Source organism: Pantherophis guttatus, chromosome 9, assembly GCF_059756535.1.
Source record: "Pantherophis guttatus breed Tessera chromosome 9, ASM5975653v1, whole genome shotgun sequence".
NCBI classification, from domain to species: Eukaryota; Metazoa; Chordata; class Lepidosauria; order Squamata; family Colubridae; genus Pantherophis; species Pantherophis guttatus.
The window spans coordinates 13,629,509-13,654,056 of NC_142071.1; the positions used below are offsets into that span (position 1 = coordinate 13,629,509).

General features: G+C 39.7%; 1 long non-coding RNA gene across 1 annotated transcript in view; it reads right to left on the minus strand.

The window, feature by feature from the left end:
• Nucleotides 1-1,245: 1,245 nt before the first annotated feature.
• Nucleotides 1,246-24,548, minus strand: part of LOC117676960 (uncharacterized) — a 48,567-nt gene continuing 25,264 nt past the window's right edge. Inside the window, exon 4 of the long non-coding RNA XR_015729318.1 lies at nt 1,246-1,315. This is a non-coding gene — a long non-coding RNA (uncharacterized LOC117676960). The remainder of the gene's footprint in view (nt 1,316-24,548) is intronic.

Sequence of the window (24,548 nt, forward strand, 5' to 3'; positions counted from 1 at the left end):
GCAGTGAAATCTGTGGAGATAGAACATACAGTGGGTGCTCTCAAGTTAAATTCCACTAAACCTTTTTCAAAGCAAGAAAGTTAAATAATTAATTCTTGATGATGCTCGTTTAACAATGAAGTTTGTGGATATCAGGAGGGAGATGTTTTATATAGAGAATTTAAGGTGGGAAATAGGGGATAAATTTATTTTTCTTCTAACAGAAGAAAAAGAAGTGAGAAACTTTTACATACACATACACAAACCCTGAAAATCCATGTTCCTGTTTTTTTGTCATCATCTCTTTGACTACAGCAGTCTTCCAAACAAATGTTGTGTAGTCCCCAAGCACTAGAAAAATCCACTTGAATCACAATGAGGCATGAGAAAATAAGAAAGCATATGTAACTGAATAAAGACAATTGTGAAATACCAAATGCTTCTAAGTTCGACTTTATCTGGAGCCCATCCATAAATATGACATGCCAGATATTTTCTTTTTGTCAACTTCTTGCTGGCAAGTCTCTTTGATATAATTATCAATTGTTTCCAACTGTGATTGGCCATAAAAATCCAGTAGCAAACAGGACATGAACTATCCTGGGGCTGAAGGAGTTGGGGAGTTGAAAAGACTAAACATTCTATGTGGCAGCTATCTGTCCATCCATGTTCTAAAAAATAAAATCTCCCTCAAGTTAAACTCAATTCTTGGAAAATACACAGATATGTCCATGCTATTTTCTTGGCAGGGAAATAAAAACAGATTGGCATTGATTTTCTTTCTTTCTTTCTTTCTCATTCTTTCCTTTCTTCCTTTCTCTTTTTTCTTGCTTTCACTTTCTTTCTTTTTTCTTATTTATTTCATTATTATTTTATTATTTTGTTGTTAACTTCCCAGTATACCTTAGAAACTATAGGCTCACCCAAGTTCTAACCAGGCCAAACTCTGCTTAGCTATATAAAAAACAGTCAAGAACTACTAAACTATCCACTCTAGTCTAGCAGATATTTAGATGGTAGATCCACACAGACACACACTTTTTAAGTTCAGCTTTATTTTGAGTTTTGGAATGGCTTCCATTGCTTGCTGTATTCTGATTTTTGTAGGTATAGACACATTGCAGCATTTGAATATATTTTGCAAAGACTTCATGACTGCTCTACTAAGAACTAGTTAGTGGCATATTTCTTGACTGCTTGTTCCTTTAATGATTGATGCTAAAAGTCAGAGGTTACCTACCACTTTGTTATCTTCATTGCCAAGACTAAAGCTGGTGATTCTGCCTGCATTTTCCCCCTTTAATAAATTTCTTCATTACTTCTCAGTCTTATTTGCCTTAGTAAAAGAAGAAGGTGGTTAACTCTGTTGTCAACTATGAGACAATGGAGTACAAGGAAAACTACACACAGCATCAACAGCAGAAAAAGAACAGGCATCTTAGAATTTAATAGCCATTTACAATAGATGATTCAAAGTATAGAGTAGCATGGTGGCTTGTGTGGTTTAGGATGCTGGGATGGAGGCTAGCAAGCCCACATTTGAGACCCAAGTGCTACAGTGAGGAGGGTTGAGCTCCTGTCCTTCACTTTCATGCTAGGGACATGAAAGGAACCTACAATTGCATGTCCCTTGGGTAAAGGTGATGTTACCAGCTAATCCTTTCAACCCAGAAATGCCTCAGTGCTTCTCATATGAGTGCGATGCAATTCAAAGCATCATGGTCAGTATGTACAGTATGTTCCCCCATGTCAGTATGGGGAGAAAGCTTAACTTCCTAGGGGAAAAAAACTATTCATCAAGGAATTCCTTTAAGGGCAATGGTGGCTGTTTGCAAGTGAGATAGTTTGATGCTAGGAGAGAGGAGACCTTAAAAAATATTTCTCTCTCTGAACCAGCTGCAGCTACAAATAGGTGCTATATTCACACCCCATGCACTCCAAAGCCCCTTGTTGCAACTAAATCAAAAGTACTGCATAGCCCTAGTAAATACCCTGTCAAGGTGACTTTCATAAATCAATATATAATATAAATAACAAAAAAATCCAACACTGAAAGACTCAAATCAATAAAACATCATACAAATTAGCTAGAAATAATATAAAAATATGCATCCAAATAAAATATTAACAGGCACAAGGATGCAAAGGCTACTTTTCCTCCTGATAATGGAAGGTGGAAGATAGACCCATAAGCCTACACCCTACATTCACACACTGAAAGCAAACATCTGAAAAGGGTATAGTTGCTTGTTACCAATTCCTTGGGACATAATGGGAAATATTCTCTTTTTCATTTTGCAAAGTGTTTGCAGTATTATCATAATCTAGCAAGCCCCCATCCTAAGAACTTTGAAGGTAACGTAGATAGTTAGTGCAGTCTGCATTCTGAAAGAAAATTTGGGGATTACAGCCAATAGGAGAAAACCAGTTCTGGCAAAACTGTGGGGAATAATTGAGCTGGCTAATGTATCTTGCTGGAGTCAAAGGATTGGGTCACAGATTTCTGTCAGCAAATCTCCCAAGTTGTGGGAAGCAGAGAACTCTGGATCAGAGCAAATACACTGAAAATACAAAAAGCTCAAATTAAACCCCAAGACATAAAACCTCCCACTGCACATTCAGCTGGTGGCTTTCTCATTCCTTTCAAGTAATGCAAACATTCACATCTCCTTTGTAGCAATATAATATAATTTTGTTTCCTCAATAGCTGTAGGGAACAAAAAATCAAGGAGCATTGGGAATTTGTTTTCTGAGGGAGGGGTGAGATAAAATATCAGTTCCATATATAGTAACCAGTTTAACTAGCTTGGTGTTGTGATTTAGGTCCTGACCTAGAAGCCAGAAGTTCTATTCCCTCTTTAGACATGATAGCTGGCTGGGTAACTTTCCGCCAATCACCAGGAGACTGTGAGTTCTAGTTTAGGCATGAAAGCCATCTGGGCGATTTGGGCCAATCACCAGGAGATACTGAATTCTAGTGCCTCCTTAGGTATGAAAGCTGGCTGGGTGACTTTGGGCTAGCCCTAACTACCTCCTATGTGGGAAAAATAGAGACAGGAGGATTAGGTATGTGAAATAAAAATCTAGGACTTCCTATTGGCGATATTGCAGCGGAGCGGTGGAAGGAGAACGTCTCTGTTCTCTAACCTCAATTTTTTTGCATTTTGGGGACCCTTCGGGGCGCAGAAAGCCTGGAGGGCATTGTGGACTAGAGGGAGAGTCCAGAGTGTGGTGAAGTGAAGGGTGATCACTCGTTGCATGAATGGACACCCCTGTTGAACCATCGCAAATGTGTCTAACAGCTTGTTATGGCAGACTTGAGGCTGTAATGAGCCAGTGAGTATAGGGAAGAGAAAATTTTTACAGCAGATGGTGTCATTTTAAGCGACTACCTCGAATACCACAAGATTAAAGATCATTTCTAAGAACTAAGTGCGGTCTTAGCTGGTTAAAAGATTTCCAGGGAGAGAACGAGCGGCGATTTGGCAGAAGGAGAAATGAGTCAGCATATTACATCTAACTGTTAAGACGGCGACAAGGAGAAAAGTGTGAAGACTGTGAAGGTGCGGCAAGATTGTTGATAATTGGTGAGAAAAGGAAATAGAAGATGAAGAAGGAGAAGGAGAAGGAGAAAGAGTTGGTATAATAGAGTGACAGAAAAGGACAGGATCAGAATCGAAAGGAGAAGAAGTGAGGGCTGACATTGCCGTGTTTCAACAGTAAGAGGAGCCAATCGGATGACTGCTTGAACTGTAAAAGAAAGGAAAGAATTTTTTTAAAAAAATTTGATTTATATGCCGCCCTTCTCCGGAGACTCAGGGCGGCTTACAATGCTTTAAGCAATAGCCTTCATTCTTTTGTATATTTTATACAAAGTCAGCTTATTGCCCCCACAAACTGGGTCCTCATTTCACCTACCTTAGAAAGGATGGAAGGCTGAGTCAACCTTGAGCCTTGGAGAGATTCGAACCAGCAGAAATTGCAGGCAGCTGTGTTAATAACAGGGTGCACTAAACCACTGTACTATCAAGGCTCTGAATTTATTTTTGTTCCAGTTGAACTTTCGAATAGAGGATCCAAAGGACACTGAGGTGAAATTAAAGTGCAAGTGGGAAGAAAAGTGATCCAAGGAACTATATAAAACCTATAAAATTATATACTAACTACACTGCTGAGGCACAAGAGACTTGGGAGGAGTCAAGAGAGGTACTTGAAAGAAAGCACCAGAGAAGACACAAGATTTATACCCCTAAGAAATTGGTTGTCTGAATCATAATGTATATTCAATCCATTTTATAACTTTCTTATAATCAAGTGATCAAGTGAATAATTGTGAATTAATCAAGAAGATTTAATTATATTTATATCTTATAATAATAATTATATTAATTGCAAATATTAGACTGTAGTAATATTGATAAAATTTATACCTTATAAGGAGTGTAAAGTTTATAGATATTAGATATAGATAATATAGATTTTGTGAATATATGAAGTATTGATAATTGATATTAATTTGTTTAACTTAGTATAAATTGAGATTTATGTTTTTGAATTAACTTGAGATATATATCTACCTGACTGCTAATAGATACCCTAATCCTAATTGCTAGTTTTGATTCTAAAATTGATATACATATATTGTTCAGTGACCTAAGGTAGTTTGATTAATTAATATAGAGTATTGATATTGTTATTTATCTTACCTGCACTTTTGTATATTTATAGCTATATTAATAATAATAACAACAATAACAACAACAAGTAGATAGTATTTAGTTGATGACAGTGTGGAAAAATATTTATAAGATTTTTGGAGAGCAAAGCAGAGTATTGAAAGAGATGACCAGTATTACAACAACAACCTTAAAGACAGGGGGGAAAACAGCCTCGAATCCAATGATAACAATGGCATCTCCTTAAACCAATAATCAACTGAGGGGCCTTCAAAGGCGGAAAAATCTACAGCTCCAAATATGCAAACAATGCAAGCCACCCTGACGTTGATTCAAGAGACAATGGTAAAGATGCAAGAAAAGATGTTCAGCAACCATGGCAAAATGAAAGTCGATATTCAAAAATTAGATAGTAAAATGAACTCAATCCAGGAAGCAATTCAGAAGAAAGAACAAAAAATAAAAATTGTAGAAGCTAAGGCTGAGCAAACTGAAAAAAAAATTGGATCAGGTAGATCAGAAGGTGATGGCCCTAAATAAAGACCTCGAGGACTCTGTGATTCAGCTGGAAATGGACAAGGCATTGTTCTATTTGAGATTCCAAAACGTGATTGAAGCAAAAGATGAAGATCTTGGACAGACAATGGCAGAGATTATAGCAGAATGTTTACAGAGGGATAAACAAGAAATTGTGATGGAAATAGACAAGGTATATCGAATTCAAACGAATTATGCCAGACACCATAAACTGCCCAGAGAGGTCCATATCAGATTTGTTAGAAAGAGGGTCCGTGACATAATATACAAAATAATCCAAGAAGAACCTATGATTTACAGGGGAAAGGAAATCACCATCTTGAAACAAGTTCCTAGAAGAGTTCGAGAGCAGCGTAAAGACTATCGCTTCCTGGCTATACAACTGAGCAAACAAAATGTTATGTTTAGATAGGGTTGCCAGGTCTGCTTCCAAAAAATAGTGGACAAGCGGGAGGGGGGAGGGGGGTTTAAGTAGTAAAAAAATAAAAAAAAATTACAATTAAATTATATATTTTCTTATGTATTTCTTTTAACACATATTAAAATAATCACTTCAAAACTTTACTTAAAATTCAAAACATCAAATATATTATAATAATATGTAAAATATTAAATTACATTTTACTTTGCTGTTGTGTGTATTTTTTATTTGACTGCGCAGCTTTGATAAATTCTTTGTGTTTAAGGAATAATTCTTTAATTTCAGTACAACGTTGAGAAATATTAAAAAACATACAAAGTTCACTTCGAACTGATGGTACAAGCAGTCGGTTACGTTTGTCAGTCCAAAAATTTCCCATGACGCTGAAAATTTGTTCAGCATTTGTATTTGATACCGGAATTGATGCATAATACTGGAACAGTTTCAGTAAACTCGGAGCTGGCTCTTTCTTGAAAAAGTACGTCCACTTATCAAGGGATGAATCACCCTGCAGATGAACATAAACTTCTTCTAAGGCAGAAATTTCATCGAAGAGAGTGTTGGGTGGAAGTTCTTCTCACCATGGTGAAAATAACCAGATGTTCATCATTTCTTCTAAAGTTGGAGGATTATTGCGATCAATTAGATTGAAACTTAGCATCTCATATACTGAATCAGTGAAATTATACCACTTTTCTAGCTACGCAATGGCTCTTTGATACACGTTGATGGCTTCTTTCTTGAACTTTTGCACGGCATTCTCAGACAAATGTTTTTTTACATAAGGCAAATAAAACTTTCATTCCAAAAAACTGCTCATCATATTTTTTTTGCAAAGAATCATGCAGCTTACACATGATAATGTGAAGTTCACATGGAAGAATTTTCTTGCTTTCCAGCTTCAGTAGGGTGTCTTGCATTATTGACATGAAGAAGTGCATGAAATATAAATACAATTCTGAAATTGTTGGTTCATCGTCCTTTGCAAGTTCATTTTCCTGATCCGAAATAAGGTTCCAGATAACCTTATGGCACTCATCAGATCCAAGAGAAATAAAATACGATTTTAGAGGTATCCAGTTTAAAAGAAGACTTTCGACCGCTTTAAACAAACTTAACCAACGTGTTGGAACATGGCACAAAACTTCATGGAATTCTGACTCGCAAAACTCAAAAAATGATTTCAACTCTTCTTGTTTCTTCGCAGAATTCGAAAATTCGGCAAAAACCTTCAGCACTACATTTTCGATATCAAAAGATAACTGCTTTAATGCATTTTTTGCGCTGTTGTGTAAAATGTGATTATTGCAATGAGCAGCTACAATATTGTCATTTTCCAGCAATAATTTTTGGTAAACAGATTTGTTCACTCCATAATTGACCGATGCATTATCTGCTGAGTAAGCTGAAACATTATTTATTTCCAATTCATTATCACTAAGAACTTGACACAGCTGATTTTTTATTGATGTAGAATCTTCAAAAGAATCCTCATAAAAGTCTAAAATTTTCACACACAGTCCTTCTTCACAAGTAAAATATTGTGCAACAATGGGATACATTTTGCGATTTCCCTTGTTTGATGCGTCAGTGGAGAGAGAAAATGGAATTCCAGTTTTAAGATCATTGAGAACCAACTCAATAGAAAAAGGATACAAAACATCATTGACAATAGCTGATGATTTGGTTCTTCCACAAGACATCTTTTTTACAATTTCTGAATCATCAAAAATTTGCTTCATTAACTTAATACCGCAATCTTGAGCCAGGAAAGAAATATGGTGTTTGATCCCATGGTAAGTTTCAGCCATTTCAGCTACAGTCACTTTCTCACTGAAAGAGGAGTCTTTAACAATGAAAAACGAATTGATTCGCTTTTTGCTGGAAGCTATTTTCTCCTTATCTAAATGATTTTTTGTGTTTGCATGCTGTGTGATAGCTTTTATACCATTATATTCAATTGTGAACGATTTCTGACACTATTTACAGTAGGCCATTGTATTTGTTCTGTCGGTTTCGTTGTTGGTAACCCATGCAAAAGTAGCTTCCCAGTCTTTGGTGTATTTGCACACTCCTCTCTTTTGTTTTAAAGAATTCGAAATCTCACCGCTGTCACTCTCATCACTCGATGCCATTTTAGGTCAGTCGACACAAGCTACAATACATTTTAAAAATGTGAACTGTACATAATTTTATAATATATTTTTATTTTAATCTCATCATTAATTTTTTCAGAGAATCGAGTTCAATGGATATTCGATCTTTGTCTCATTCTAACTTATGAAAAAAAAGACAAAACACGATTCTCCTATCCTTATTCTCTTAGACTGTACAGCTTTAGATTATGTACCATTTCATCATAAAGCTTTTGAATAAAAAAAATGTCCACTATTTTGTGAAAAAAAATAGTGAACATAATGTGAAAAAAGCAGACTGTCCGCTCAAATAGTGGACACCTGGCAAGGGTATGTTTAGATGGATACTTCCAGAAGGGATGCTTATCACATGGCAAGGCAAGAAGATAAAAATATACAGTTTAGTGGTGGCACAAGATTTCCTTGATCAACTGACGGGAAACGAAGAGGAGCAGAGCAGCATAGAGGAGGTGGAGACCATAAGCCAATAAGAAGAACTGTCACACCAATGAGATGACAAAGAAGGAGCCCTGGAAAAGAAGAATAAGGAAGAAAAATAAAATCAAGAAATAAAAGGTAGTAAAACAAGAACTCAAAGGGTTACAAGGGCAAATAGATACTAACACTAGGTAGATAGACTAAAGAATGGAAGACTGGAAGCTCATATCAATAAACGTAAACAGATTAAATGCAACAGCAAAAAGAAGAGAAATATTTACAAAGTTAATTAAGCAAAAAACAGATAAATATGCCTCTAGGAGGTACAAATTCGGAAGCAGGACGAAAAATATTTGGAATATAGCAAGCTAGGGAAATAATATACAGCTTTATCAGAGAAGAAAAAGAAAGGGGTGATGATATATATTAAGGGGGGAATAATAGCCGAACAAATCTATGCGGATTTCAAAGGGAAGAACTTTAATGGTGGAAATAAAGAGAGGGTATACTTCAATTTTGTTAGTAGTTATTTATGCGCCTAATAAAAATCAGGGGGACTATTTGTCAGCATTCCAGAAAAACCCCAACTCCAAATAAAGATGCAGAAGCAAACATTTTTCCAAAGTTCTCTTTACTAGAATAGGCAAACTGGCACATCTGGGAAAACCCGAATCAAAGAGGTCCAGGTTTTCCCTCAGTAAATCAAAACCACCAAAACCATCCCCTCAGTCCTCAGTCAATCACATGCTCCAATCAATTGCCGTTCCATCTTGAGACATCACTTCAACCACTCCTTCTCCAGATGCAGGATTGCCCTGACCTTGACCGACAGGAAGAATGCTATTATGTCTACTAACAACCCCTCTCTTTAATCCCCCCTCCTACTTTCCCACACATGAGAAGGTGGCAGCATGGAAGCTTCCAGCCTAATATGGCTTCCAAAGCTGACAGGCATCCTCCCCCTGCAGAAAGAACCACATCCTGAAAAATAAAGCAGACAATATCCCAAAGAAGGGGTTAACACTAAGGCTGTGACAACTTGAAAAAGTGTTGTGCAGGAGGAAGAAACGGAGAAACAGAGCTAGGTACTCGAATGCCGGGTGAGTGAGATTCAACCCAGGCGGGAGTAACTTTTAAGTGTGGATTTATAACAAGTGAGCCCTAGCCCCAGTTAGCGGCTGTAAACTATCTGGGTAAAAGACTTTTGCAAAATAAACAAAAAGAGGAAAAGACCCATAAATGGATTATAGTAACTATTGACTGCTTTGGAAGGATTGTTGTCTTGGAAAAATAAAAAAAACTGGCACTTTTTCTTTCCTTAATGAGATTGGATTGCTTTTGAAGAGAGAGAAAGGGAGGAAGAGGTAAACAAGAACTTTTTAAAACAAGGAGAAAAGACAAGCGGTGATAAACAAAATGGACACCAGCCGAAGTGAAAGTGACAAATTGTGTATTGTCTGTGATTGAAAGGAGAAACTTTGTGTCTTGTTACCCTAACTGGATTACTTTTGGAAAATTTAAGGAGGCTTGATTTTGGAGATATTTAACTTGTCTAATGGAAAACTTATTGTTGGTTGGAGAAAAAAAGTGGAATGGAAAAATTGAAATTGAAGTAATGAGCGTAGTAACAAAGGGAAAAGGCGTGGCAACAGAAGATGATACCATATATGGAATAATTGCAAAAAAAGAACTAAAACTTTAAAGAGCTTATAACTTGGATAATATTGAAATTGAAAAACATTTTTGGACAGTGGGGAGAAAGAGAAAAAAATGGAATATACTGGGTAGCAAGACAAGAAAAAATAATACAGTTTGATTAAAATGGATGTAATGCTTTCTGTCTATTAGAAGTTTGAATGCTGTTAGGAGGTGTTTCTCTCCTCCTCCCTTTGCTCCTTCCTTCTTTCCCCTTTGCTTTTTCTTTTTTTCTTTTTATTATTATCCTTTTTATTCTTTTTCAGCTACATTTCTATTCTTTTCTCCTCTCTCTTTTTTGTTTTTTCTATTTCTTTTTTATTACTATTATTATTTTTTGTTTTTTCTCTTCCTACTTCCATTTTTATTGAATTTGACTACATAAGTATATGAATATTAATTTGGTTAGGTAATAAGAGAATGATTGAAAGGAAAATATGATTTTTTTTGAATGCCTAAATGATTAATTGAAACTCTGAATTTTTAACAAGCATTATTTATAGACTTAATAACCAGAGGAAAGTGATTTTTTCCTCTCTCTCTCCCTGTTTTCTTTTTTATTTTCTTTACTTTTTTTATTTTACTATTGCTATTTTTTGCTTCTTCCTTTCCTACCCCCATTTCTAGTGAATTTGACTATATAAGTATACAAATATTAATTTGGTCAGGTAATAAGAGCATATTGAAAGAAAAATAGGATTTTTAAACGTCTAAATATTTAATTGAAACCCTGAATTTTTAACAAGCATTATTTATGGACTTAATCATCAGAGGAAAGTGATTTTTAAGACGGGAGATCTCTATAGAAAAACCAGAAAAAATATGAAAGAAAAATATGATTTTTTTAAATGTTTAGATGTTTAATTGAACTCTGAATTTTTAATATTGCTTACAGACTTAACAATTAGAGGAAAGTAATTTTCAAGGTGGGGAAAAGTGCAATCTCTACAGAAAAAATGGAATAATTTAGAAGAAAATATACAAGAAATTAGTTGTTGAAATATGTGTCTAAATAAAAGTTGGAGAGTAAGAGGAGATAATGCTGGAAATCAGCCAAATAACAGTGGGAGTTCTGGAGGAGAATATGCTGGAAATCAGCCAAATATAATATGCTGGAAATCAGCCAAATAATAGTGGGAGGTTAGGAGATTATGCTAGAAATTAGCCAGACAATAGTGGGTGTTTCGGAGGAGACTATGCTGGAAATCAGCCAAATATAATATGCTGGAAATCAGCCAAATAATAAGTGGAGGGATGGAGAATATGCTGGAAATCAGCCAGAATACAAATGCTGGAAATCAGCCAAACAATTAATGGAGGTATGGAAGAGAATATGCTGGAAATCATCCTAAATAGTATGCTGGACATCAACCAAACAACAATGGGCAATACGGAGGAGGATATGGATTTTGAGATAAATCTGTGTAAAATTAAATGAGTAATAGATGATTAAGGGGAAAAAATTAAAGGTAAATTGATAAAGTTCAAGATTTTAAGATTTGATGAAATGGGCCTAGAGATGGAGAATTATGGATAGAATTTTGTTCTATGAATTGAAATAAAAATAGAACTGTATGGAATTTGAAATTAAGATTTGTGGTGATGAAATTGTAAGGTAAATAATTAGATTAAGAGGCTAGAATATTTTTTAAATTTATATTTTGATATTGATGTTAAAAGATGTAATGAAAGCAATTTGGAGAAGAACCAGATATAATTTGAATTAATACATGGATATAAACAAGTTAAGTTTAGCTGGAAATTAAATCTGTGGTGATATAATAGAATTGTTTAGTTTAAGATGCTAGAATTTGTTAAAAAATTCTTTTTCTTCAATGTTTTGATTGTTACTTTAAAAAAATGTAATGGGAAATTGTGATTGGAGCCTGTTAAAGAAATGTAAGCGGTGTACCTACCTTTGACCGGATCGAGACTTTACTCTGGAAAGATATATTTTATGTTTATGTTTGAAAAAATAAAAAGATATTTACAAAAAGAAGAAGAAGAAGGAGAAGGAGAAGGAGGAGGAGGAGGAGGAGGAGGAGGAGGAGGAGGAGGAGGAGGAGGAGGAGGAGGAGGAGGAGAAGAAGAAGAAGAAGAAGAAGAAGAAGAAGAAGAAGAAGAAGAAGAAGAAGAAGAAGAAGAAGAAGAAGAAGAAGAAGAAGAAGAAGAAGAAGAAGAAGAAGAAGAAGAAGAAGAAGAAGAAGAAGAAGAAGAAGAAGAAGAAGAAGAAGAAGAAGAAGAAGAAGAAGAAGAAGAAGAAGAAGGGGTTAACACCATGTACCAGACCCCTTAACCCCCTCTCCCCCCCAGGGGGACCTTTCGGTTTCTCAGGAAATTTATCATGAAATTGTTTCACTAGAGCATCAGCATTTACATCCCAACTCTTCACCCTTGGTTCTGGGGGGGGGGAGAAATTGTCCTCCTCAGAACGGGCTCGCAATTTGGGTGTATTCTGAGACTCACAGCTAAGATTAGAGCAACATCTGACAGCTGTGGCTAGGGGGACCTTTGCACAGGTTCGCCTGGCGCACCAATTGCAATCCTACTTGGATCAGGAGGCTCTCCTCACAGTCACTCATGCCCTTGTCACCTCATGGTTAGATTATTGCAATGTGGGGCTACCCTTGAAAAGTGTTCAGAGACTACAGTTGGTCCAGAACGCAGCCGCGCGAGCTGTCATGGGAGCACCTAGGTACACTCATTACACCAATTCTCCGCAAGCTGCGCTGGTTCCCCATTGGTCTCCGGGCACAATTCAAGGTGTTGGTTATTACCTGGCTTAGGGCCAGGTTATCTTCGAGAACACCTTCTGCCACATAGCTTCCAGCGACCAGTAAGATCCCACAGAGTTGGTCTCCTCCAGGTCCTGTCAGCTAAACAATGCTGGCTGGTGGGCCCGCTGGGGAGGGCCTTCTCTGTGGTGGCCCCAGCTCTCTGGAACCAGTTATCTCCTGAGGTCCGGACCTTCCCCACCCTATTGGCCTTCCGAAAAGTGGTGAAGTCCTGGCTTTTCTGGCAGGCCTGGGGCCGTTGATCTCGCTCTTGTGATCTGGTGAGATCTGGCCATGAATGGCGTGAATGAGTTTTTAATGTTTTTAATGTTTTTAATTTTTAAATGTTTTTTATAATGATTTTTTAAAATGTATTGTGAGCCACCCTGAGTCTTCGGAGAGGGTCATATAAATTGAATTAATTAAATTAAATAATAAATTAAATTAAATTAAATAATTAAATTAAATTAAATTAAATTAAATAATTAAATTAAATTAAATTAAATTATTAAATTAAATAAATTAAATTAAATAAATTAAATTAAATTAAATTAAATTAAATTAAATTAAATTAAATTAAATTAAATTAAATTAAATTAAATTAAATTAAATTAAATTAAATTAAATTAACCCAACTAGCTTCAGCTAAAGGTTAACCTTTCCAATGTACCAAATATTGTAAGCAACCCCTGTAGAGCCTAGAGTCCAGGATTTTCTTCACCTCATAATGAGTCTTCCCTTGCACTACCAAAGGAGGGGGTGAAGCAGCTGGCAAGAGTCTTAGGTTAGATTCTCTGGCTGGTCTCAATAAGCTACTGTGGAAAATGGGGTGTACCTTTCCTAATATGCGAGGGAGGCTACATTGGACAGTCACTGGGTTAATAACTTTCACTATAGGGAAGGGACCTATGAATTTGGGTCCAAACTTCTTGCTCGGTAACCTCAATCTTAGGTACTTGGTTGACAAATACACCTTATCGCCTATTCGGAACGGTGGTTGGAGGGACCAGCGTTTGTCAGCCTGGGCCTTATATCTTCCTGCTGATTCTGCTAAAGCATTCTTAATATTCTCCCAACTCTTTTTCAATGAGGTCATCCATTCTGTTAGGGACAGAGAAGTGGGCATATCTCTCAGTAACTCAGGCATCGGCACAGAATCCATGCCCATAGTTATCTGAAATGGAGTCAATCCAGTACTGGTGTGTACTGCATTATTATAAGCCACCTCTGCGAACGGTAGCAAGTCCGCCCAGTTTTCCTGTTGATACTTTACATAACACCTAATGTATTGCTCCACCATTGAGTTCAATTTTTCAGCCGATCCATTAGTCAATGGGTGAAAAGCTGAGCTAAATCCCTGGGACAACCCAATGGATCGTAGAAACTCTCTCCAGAACTTAGCAGTAAACTGGACCCTGCAATCAGATATTATTCTCTTAGGGACTCCATGTAGCCTGTAGATGTGTTTTACAAATGGCTTTGCCAGCTTCTTGGCCGAGGGTAGTCTGTTGCTGGCAGTGAAGTGTGCTTGCTTGGAGAATAAATCAATGATAGTCCAAATCACTCTGTTCCCCCCCACTGTCAGGGAGTTCAACTGTGAAGTCCATCGCAATCTCCTCCCAGGGCTTGGTAGGTTCGGCCACAGCCTGGAGAAGTCCAAGGGGCTTCCCTGATCAGCATTTCATGGTAGCGCAGGTGATGCAGCTCCTCACATAATCTTCCACATCAGCTTTCATCTTTGGCCACCAGAATTGTCTCCTAGTCAAATGGAGGGTTTTTAAAAATCCAAAGTGGCCCCCTAGTCGAGAATCATGACTCCTCTTCAGCACCAGGAGTTGCATGCTGAAGGGCACATAAAGTTTACTCCCCTTCCATGCCAACCTGTCTCTTAGGTTTAGGTCCGCCTGGTTTTCCTCAAACCAGGAACCAGTCGAGAGTGCCACTTTTAGCTCCGCTGTCAACTTGTCTTCGGGGAGATTGGAACCATGGGCTTGGGTGGCTGGCTGAATCTCTGAGATCATAGCATGAACTTTCTCTTCCTGTTGGCTATCAAACTGGGGTTTATGGGAGAGAGCATCAGCTAAAAGGTTTTTACCCCCCGGGATGTATTTCAGATTAAAGTTAAATATTGAGATTGAAATATTGAGCCCAGCGAACCTTCTTGGGAGAAAGTTTCTTCGGGGTCTTCAGTGCCTCAAGATTCTTGTGGTCAGTCCACACCTCAAATACTTGTTAACCTCCTCTAGGAAATGTCTCCAGGATAGGAAAGCCCATTGCACCACAAAAGCCTCTTTTTCCCACACTGCCCATCTGCGCTCAGTGTCCATTAACTTTCTTGATATGTAAGCACATGGCATTAGATTGTTTTGGGCATTCATTTGCAGTAGAACAGCAGCCACTGCCACACTTGCATCCGCCTGAACCACAAAGGGCTTATTTGGGTCAGGATGCTGCAGGATCGGCTCCACTGCAAATAGGCATTTCAACCGTTCAAAGGATTTTTGACATTCCATTGTCCAAGCTAGGGGTTGGCTAGGTTTTGGCTTGGTGGGAGACGGGCCGGTTTTTAGCAATTCTGTCAAAGGGAGTGCAACCTCAGCGAAGGAAGGGATGAATTGTTTGTAAAAGTTTGCAAATCACAGGAAGCTTTGGAATTGCTTACGGGTTCATGGGGGCTGCCAGTCCAGCACTGCCCTCACCTTCCCTGGGTCTATGTCGATTTCCTGACTCGACACCCTGTAACCCAGGTAGTCCAATGCCTCCTTATGGAACTTGCATGTGGACAACATTGCATAAAGCTTGGCCGCTAGAAGCTTTTTCAGCTCTTGTTTGACCAATTTGACATGTTCTTCCATATTTTCGTGGAATATAAGAATGTCATCAAGATAAACAAGAACCCCCTGATATAGGTGCTCATGCAAAATTTCGTTGATCAGTTGCATGAAGACTGCGGGGGGCCCTTGGAGTCCAAAAGGCATGACCTGGAATTGGAAGCTGCCCAAGGGGCAGTTAAAAGCAGTCTTCCATTCGTCTCCCTCCTTTATGCAAACTTGGTAGTGGGCTTCTCTTAGATCTATCTTGGTGAAAATCTTGCCTTCTGATAGGTGGTTCAGGAAGTCCTTCATAAGTTGGAGAGGGTAGGTATTTTGTATGCAAATTTCGTTCATTTCCCTAAAATCAACGCACAATCACAATGTACCATCTTTTTTTTCTTTAAACAGTACTGGGGCGGCCATCCTGGATTTTGCAGGCTTGATGAACCCTCTGGCTAGGTTGTTGTCAATGTACTTTCTCAACTCGGTCATTTCAGCAGGTGTCATGGAGTACATTCTGGGTATTGGCAATTTGGCTCCGGGTTGTAATTTGATGGCACAGTCCATGGGCCAATGAGGGGTGAGGAGATTACATTCTTTCTCACTGAAAGCTTCGGCTAAGTCTGCATATATCTTAGGAATCTGGTGTTCGCCTGGAGACCTGTCTGAACAAACTGCTGCTGTTTCTGGCTGCTGGCCATTATGGGTAGGTTGCTCTTTGGGGTGAGGGGCAGGGGGTAATGGGCCAACTCCTATTCTGATTTTCCGGTATCAGGAAAATCCAGGTATATTAGTAGCCTTTGAAATGGGCCTTCTAGATAGCGCTCCCCGGGGTGGCTGGGGTTTTGCTGTGGGAGTGTACTTCTCTGTCTAGGGCTATGGACATGGTATACCAGTCGTGGAGATGCTCAGGCACCCCCCGGATCCCACAGGTTTTTCTGACTTCTGGGTCAATAGCTTCTTTATAGTAGTGTAGGAGTATGTGGTCAGGCCAATGCCCTAGATTCCCTGCAACTCATCTAAAGTCTCATACAAAGTCTTTTATAGGTCGATTACCTTGCTTCATGACCTTTAGCATGGCTTCACTTTCATCTATATGGTCTGGGTCCTCAAATCGGGAATGGAGCAGTGTAATAAACCCATTGGCATCATTCAGTTCTGTAGCGCCCTTATTGTGCAGCTGGGCTATCCATTCAGAAGCCTCTCCTTCATTCATCCCATCTGAGATTGCCGACACCAAGTCCCATTCTGATTTGTATTGGTCCCTGTACTGATCCACATGAGCCCAGACCCTGCTGAGGAAATAAGCTAGTTTGGCCGTGTCCCGTCAAAGGTTGCTCTGAAGCAGGGTGGCATTGGCCTCACGGGTGGAGGGGCTCCGGCCATGGCTGGTTGGGATAGAACTTGCTGCAGGGCTGCTCCTGGTTGCTGCACTCCAACCAGCTACTGGGAGACTTGCCCGGGCTGGAGAGTGGGGGGCAACATCATCGGCTGCTGGGGGAGGGGGCCTGGCTGTTGAGCTGCTTGCTGTGTGGGAGGGAGGGGGGCATTCCAGCTGGCTGCTGGATTAGTCCCCCCTGTGGTGCCAGGGTCATTGGGCCATAGGGGGGCCATGGGGATCCCTGGAAGCTTGGAACAGACAGCGCGGGATACCACTGGCACTGGACCCAACCCTGGCTGGGATAAACCCCCCATCTGGGCGGTATATTCTCAGCAGGAGGTAGCACAAAGGCAGGCTGGCAAGGGGCCCCAAAAAGGGGGGGTTGCATTCCATATGCTGGCTGCGGCTGGTGTCCCACTACTACAGGATGGCCATGCTGTGCTAATCCTCTCGTTTTGCCCTGGCCGGGTAGGGGGGATCTGCACCCTACTAATCCTCCCTCCATGTCCCAGATCAGGGAAGGTGAATGTAGGTTGTGCTAGTGTCCATCTCACCTCAAGGAGTTGGGAAGAAGGTACGTAACTCCCCACTTCCATCTGCTCAAAACACTCAGGGAGCCCAGTTAAGGACTGGCTTTGCATTGGGTGCAGCCGGTCCTAGTCCCAGGAGTCTCCGGATCCCATAGCAGTCCCCATCCTCCAGTCTGGCTCACGGGGTGACTTCATTTCCCCTCCTGGAGCTGGGTCAGACTGGCAACACTTCCAGAAATCTGACGCCTTGGGCCGAGCCCCCAGCTGAAGGGCTTCCTCTGCAGCCTCCATGGCTCACCCCATTTCTTCAGAAGGAGAAAGCAAAGGGTCAGCAATTCCTTGAGCATCTGCCCACTTGGCAGGCCCCTCTCTGATTTCTCCTTTCTCCTCCATCTTCACTGAGTCTTCGCACCACCCGGGGTTTAGGTAGATGCTGGGGCTCAGTACCCCCAACAGTCCCCTTACTGGGTGCCGTTAGGCTTTAAGGGAGATTTGGGTTAATGTCAGCATTCCAGAAAAACCTCAACTCCAAGTAAATGCGGAAGCAAACATTTTTCCAAAGTTCTCTTTACTAGAATAGGCTAACTGGCACATCTGGGAAAACCCGAATCTGAAAAGCCCGGGTTTTCCTTCAGTAAGTCAAAGCTCCCAAAACCATCCCCTTTCCCCCCAGTCGATCACATGCCAATCAACATCTGTTCCATCCTGACCATTCCTTCTCCAGATGCTGGATCGCCCTGACCTTGACCGACAGGAAGAATGCTATTATGTCTACTAACAACCCCTCTCCTTAATCCCCCCTCCTACTTTCCCGCACATGAGAAGGTGGCAGCATGGAAGTTTACACTATTATATTCCAAAGTTTACACTATTATAAGAAATTACACAAAAAGATAATTACAACAGGTTATAGGAATATATGTATTGTGAGCAACTATAACGGGATAGTAGATACCAAAAAAGACTATGCAAGTGGTAAAGATAATAAGAAGAAAAGAAATATATTACTCAAAATGTTTTTTAATATGGTAGAGAACCCTTCACTCAAAAGGAAATAAATATACTTTTTATTCTAACCCTCAAGCATCCTGGTCCAGAATTGTTGTGGATGAATAGGCAACTAGGATTAGGAATAGAAAAAACAGATTTCCCCAAATATGTGGACAGATCACAACCCCCTTGAGGTAACATGCAAAGCCCCCCCTCCCCCCAAAAAAACAAGAATTAGAAGATGGATGTTAAACCCTCAAATATTAAATAAAAAGGATTATATAGAAAGGATAATGAAGGAACTGAGATTATTTTTTAAAGAAAATAAAAAACAACACACCTCTCTAACAAATTTATGGGATACTATAAAAGCCTACATAAGGGGGATAACAATAGCCTACAATGCAAAGAAAAATAAGGAAAAACGGAAGATGCACAATATCTTATTGGAAGAAATTGGAAATTTGGAGAAACGACTCCAAATAAAACCAGGAGATGAATTAATTAAAGAGAATTTGATCCTTACGAGACATAAACTAAATTTATTAGAGCAAGAGGAAATTGCAAAAAAACTTAAAACACTCTAAACAATTTTATTTCGAACACGCTAACAAAACCGGAAGGTGGTTGGCCTACAAATTGAAAAAAAGAGAGAGAAGGTTGGATTATCCAACAACTAGAGGATGCGATAGGGACTATCCAAAACAATGAGGAAGAGAAAAAGAAAATAGCACAAGATTACTATGCAGTTCTTTATAAAAAAAGAAGAAATATCAATGGAGAAGATTGATAATTATTTAATGGAAGAAGAGATCATACCATCAGGGGAGAAAAAAAGGGAATTGTTGAATAAAGAAATACTATCAGAAGAATTGAGAGTGGCAATTTTAAGACTCAAGAATAACAAGACACCAGGACCGGATGGTCTCCCAGGAGAAATCTATAAAAAATTGGACGAAATCATAGAACCAATATTATTGGAAATCTGCAATGAAGCATTATATGAAGCGAAGATACCAGAATCATGAAGGAAGCATACATCACCCTACTCCCAAAAGAAGGAACAGATAAGAGTCAAATTAGAAATTATAGACCAATATCCCTTTTAAACGCAGACTATAAAATATTTAGGAACATAATTGTAGAAAGGTTGAAAAAAATACTAAATGGTACTATACATCCTGATCAAAATTTGTCTATTTTCTCCCCAATAGACAAATGAGAGATAATACGAGAATAATTGCAGACACCCTGGAATACTATGAAGCTCATCCAGAGAAACAAGTGGCTCTTGTTTTTCTGGATGCCCAAAAAGCCTTTAATAACTTGAATTGGCAATTTATGATTAGGCAAATTAAACAAATGAAATTTGGAACTAAATTTGAGAACATGATAGAGGCAATATATAAGTCACAAAGGGCAAAGGTAATATTGAATGGGGATAACTACAAATATATTTAAGATAAACGAAGGGGTGCGACAAGGGTGCCCATTGTCACCATTGCTATTTATTCTAACATTAGAAATCCTATTAAACAGAATTAGAGCAAATTGTGAGGTAAAGGGAATGAAAATTAAAAGAGAAGAATATAAGGCAGAGGCCTTTGCAGACAATGTGGTGTTTATCATTGAGGAACCTCTGGAATCTGGCTCACTTTTATTACAAGAAATAGGAAGGTATGGGGAAGTATCAGGACTTAAAATCAACAAAGGGAAAACCAAAATGTTAGTTAAGAACTTAACAACAACTCATAAAAAAGAATTTGAAAAGGAATTGGACTTACAAATTGTAAAAAAAAATAAAAAATCAAATACCTAGGGATATGGTTAACAGTGAGAATTTCATCCATAAAGGAAGATAATTATGTGGCTTTGGTCCAAAAAATAAAAAGGGATCTGGAAAAGTAGGAGAAGTTACAAATATTGCTTTTAGGTAGGATAGTGTCTATTAAGCTGAATATCCTACCTAAACTACTATATATATTTCAAACGATACCCATCCCATTAGATAAAAAATTCTTCATAGAACTCAACAAAATTACTACCAAATTTGTCTGGTCTGGGAAAAAGGCAAGAATAAAATTACGATTGTTTCAAGATAGTAGATGTAAGGGTAGTTTGCATCTTCCAGTGTAGGAAATATATCATAAAGCATCTACGTTAGTTTGGATAAGATATTGGGTCAATTTAAGGAATAGAAGAATTTTAACTCTGGAAGGACACAACCTACAAAAGGGGTGGCATGCTTTTATGTGGGACAAAAGGAACAGGAAACATTCATACCTTTTTAGACATAAAATTAGAGATGCATTGATACAAGTTTGGGAAGAAGTAAGGAGGAAGCATTATATGAAGATTCTGGGCTGGCTATCAATCATAGAAGCTATGATCCACCCCAACACAGTAGATATCAGTAAAATGCTTAGATACACAGAAATTTTAGACAAACAAGGAAAACTTAAAAGTAACCAGGTATTAAAAGAACAGGGAATGCCCATTGATTGGTGCCCATACTTACAAATACAATCCAGATATAAGAAAGATATGGAAGAATTTGGTATTGCCATAGAACCAAATCAATTAGATAAATTGCTGATGGGCCCCAAAAGAAAATTAATATCCAGATTATATAATTACTTATTAGAATTAGACAGAGTAGAGGAGGTGGCAAAAAAACCGATGATCGCTTGGGCCAAAAATATAGTGCACAATATAAACTTAGATGAATGGGAAACTATTTGGAATAAAAAATATATGTTAAGAAAATTGGCAGCATATAAGGAAAATCAATATAAAATGCCATATCATTGGCATCTAGCACCAGCAAGACTGGCTAAAATATACCCGAACCTAAGTCCCAAGTGTTGGAAGTGTAATCACCACCAGGGTACCTTCTTTCATGCATGGTGGCTATGCCCCGAAGCGAAGAAGTATTGGAGCAAAATACAACACTGGTTACAAGATTTAACAAACTGCCAAATTGAGTTAATTCCGGAAACATTTCTCCTGGGTGTACTAAAAGCCAAATATGACAAAAAAAATAAGCTATTTCATTCTACATATACTTACAGCAGCAAGAATTGCATTTGTGCAATATTGGAAAGAACATAACTTACCACCAGAGATAATAATTATTCAAAAAATATTTGAATGTGCCGAAATGAATAAATTAACTTTAGAATTAAAAGAAAAAGATGAGTCAGAATATTATGCAGTGTGTGAAAAATGGTATGGGTGGATAGGCAACGGAAATAAAAATAGGTAGTGTTTATAAGGAAGTTGATGATGTATATATATATATATTGGGGAGCTCGGTGTTTGCCTGTTTCTTATAGATTTGTGCCGTTTTAGCTAGCGCTTTCTTGACATTCTCCCAGGTCGCTTTCAGCGTTGCTATCCACTCAGTCAAGCTGAGTTAATTAAGTCCAAAACAAATCCTTCATAAACAGTCCTTCGGCCTTATCACAAATCTTTGTCTTCTTTAGCACTCTGCCAAAGGCTTTTCTTAGCAAAAGTTCAGAAGCAAGAGACGCTGACAAGAAACAAATGTAGCAACTGTCAGCTTTGGAAGCCATATTAGGCCAGAAGCTTCCATGCTGCTGCCTTCTCATGTGTGGGAAAGTAGGAGGGGGGATTTAGTAGAGGGGTTGTCTGTAGACATAATAGCATTCTTCCTGTCGGTCAAGGTCAGGGCGATCCTGCATCTGGAGAAGTGGTTGGAGTGACATCTCAAGATGGGACAGCGGTTGATTGGAGCATGTGATCGACTGAGGACTGAGGGGATGGTTTTGGGGCTTTTGAATTACTGAGGAAAAACCTGGACCTCTCAGATTTGGGTTTTCTCAGATGTACCAGTTTACCTATTCTAGTAAATAGAACTTTGAAAATGCTTGCCTCAGAGTCTTTACTTGGAGCTGGGTTTTTTTCTGGAATGCTGACAGCAACGTTGCTTTCCTACAAAAATCCCAAGAGTTGTTGCTGCTCTTTTAAACCTTCTGGGAGGGGCCAATCATTTCCTGGCCTTACACCCGAGTCATCCTTTTTGTTTTAGCTGCTCTTGCCTTCTGGCAGCTCTTCACATGCATGCATGAGGAACAGGCTCCTCCTGTTCTCTGCCTCTCTGTTATCCGCCTCTGGAGGCTCTGGAGTCCACGCATCGCTCCCAGATGGCCCTGGCCCCATCTCCACCTCGTCCAGGCCTTCCCCTGACTCCAGGACTGGCCCATTGTCCTCCCCAGCCTCCTCACTGTCCGACTCTGCTGCCAGCTCCACAGGCAGCTGTCAGACCACAACACTATCCCTCACCACAAGGCCCTTCCCCCGGATCTGGCAATCCAATTGCAGCCATGACAGGAATTGGTCACAGAATGCTTTCACGAAAATAGGTGCATGCACAGAGGTAGCATCCTCCCAGGTGAAGACCTCTGGCCCATATCCCTTCCACTCAATGAGATACTGGAACCGTCCTTTTAGCTACCGGGAGTCCCAAATGCTGGCCACCTCATACTCAGGTAGTGCATCTCCATCACATGGTGCTGGCTGGGGACAGTCAGGTGGGTGGAGCAGACAGGCTGGCCATTCTGGGACAAGGAGGGATCTATGGAAGACTGGGTGGACACGCATCGAGCGTGGCAAGGTCAGGCTGTAGGTGACCAGGTTAATAACTGCCTCAACAGGGAATGGACCAAGGTCTAGTTTCCAGACCCGATCCCCACAGTCAGTGGTGGCGGCGCCCACCGAGATCGGTCCGTGACTCTTTTATAGTCCTCCTTGGCTTTCTCTAGATACTGTCGCACCAACTGATGGACAGCCTGCAACTCGGACAGATAGTCATTAGTCGCCGGCACCAGGGAGTCGAGTTGCATGAGGGGAAAGAACTGAGGGTGATATCCCACATTGGCCAGGAAAGGGTTGTTTGCATGGAGGTGTGTTGCAAGTTGTTGAATGTGAACTCTGCTACTGCCAAATAATCTGACCAATTACCTTGTTGCTGGTGTTGTGGTCCACCAGCAGCCTGTGGAGCTGGCAGTGGAGTCAGACAGCGATGAGGCTGAGGAAGAACATGGGCCAGTCCTGGAGGCTGGGGAAGGCCCAGATGGGGGGTCTGCATCAGAGGCAGAGATGGGGCCAGGGCCATCGGGGAGTGATGTGTGGACTTCAGAGCCTCCAGAGGCTGACAGTAGAGAGGCAGAGGAACAGGAGGAGCCTATTCCAAGTGCACGTATTCCAAGGCAGAGATGGGGCCAGGGCCATCGGGGAGTGATGTGCGGACTTCAGAGCCTCCACAGGCTGATAGTAGAGAGGCAGAGGAACAGGAGGAACCTATTCCAAGTGCACGTACGAAAGTAGGTGGAGAGGATGGCTCAGGAGTAGGGCCAAGAGATGATAGGCTCCTCCCATAAGGCTTAAAAGACCAGCAACAGTTCTTGGCCCCTTTGCTGGAAAACAACCATTGAGAGATTTGCTTCATGTTTGGATTTCTTTCTTTCTTGTCAGCATCTTCTGTTCCTGAACTGTTGCCAAGAAAAGCCTTTGACAGTTTGCCTAATTATCTCAAGGTCAGAGATAAACTGAAGAATGGTGTTTTGAGGACTTTGCTTTCATTTAATTTGGAATACGCTGAGAATGAGTTAATTCTCAGCTGTTTTAATAAAATCTGTTTGTTTTTTGGAACTGTTTTGCATTTAATATTAACTACGTGGGCCTGTGTCATAACAGCTGTTTCACAAAGCAGCACAGGTATTGCTCCAGAATGTCAATAACTTTCTCAATCCCGCTGTCAGTTTCCGGATGATGTGCTAATGACAGGAAGATTTTTGCATCCAAGGCCATCATCAGCCCTTTCTAAAACTGGGCTGTAAATTGAGCCCCTATGTCTGATACAACTCTATCAGGTAGGCCATGCAGCCGGAAAACATATTTGATAAACATGCGGGTGGTGGCACGAGCTGTCGGTAACCCACGTCATGGAATTAAATATGCTCTCGGCTTGTCGTTCGTTCAGAACTGCGATAGGAAATAATCACCAGTAACGCACAGAGAATCAGGGTTTACTTTGGCAATGATAAGCTTGCAGTCAAAAGTAAAGTACAAGTCGGTGTTTTGGTTCAAAGTCAGCGCTGGGTGTAATCACACCACAGCGCTTTTTAACAAAAACTCAGCCCCTTAAACATACATCC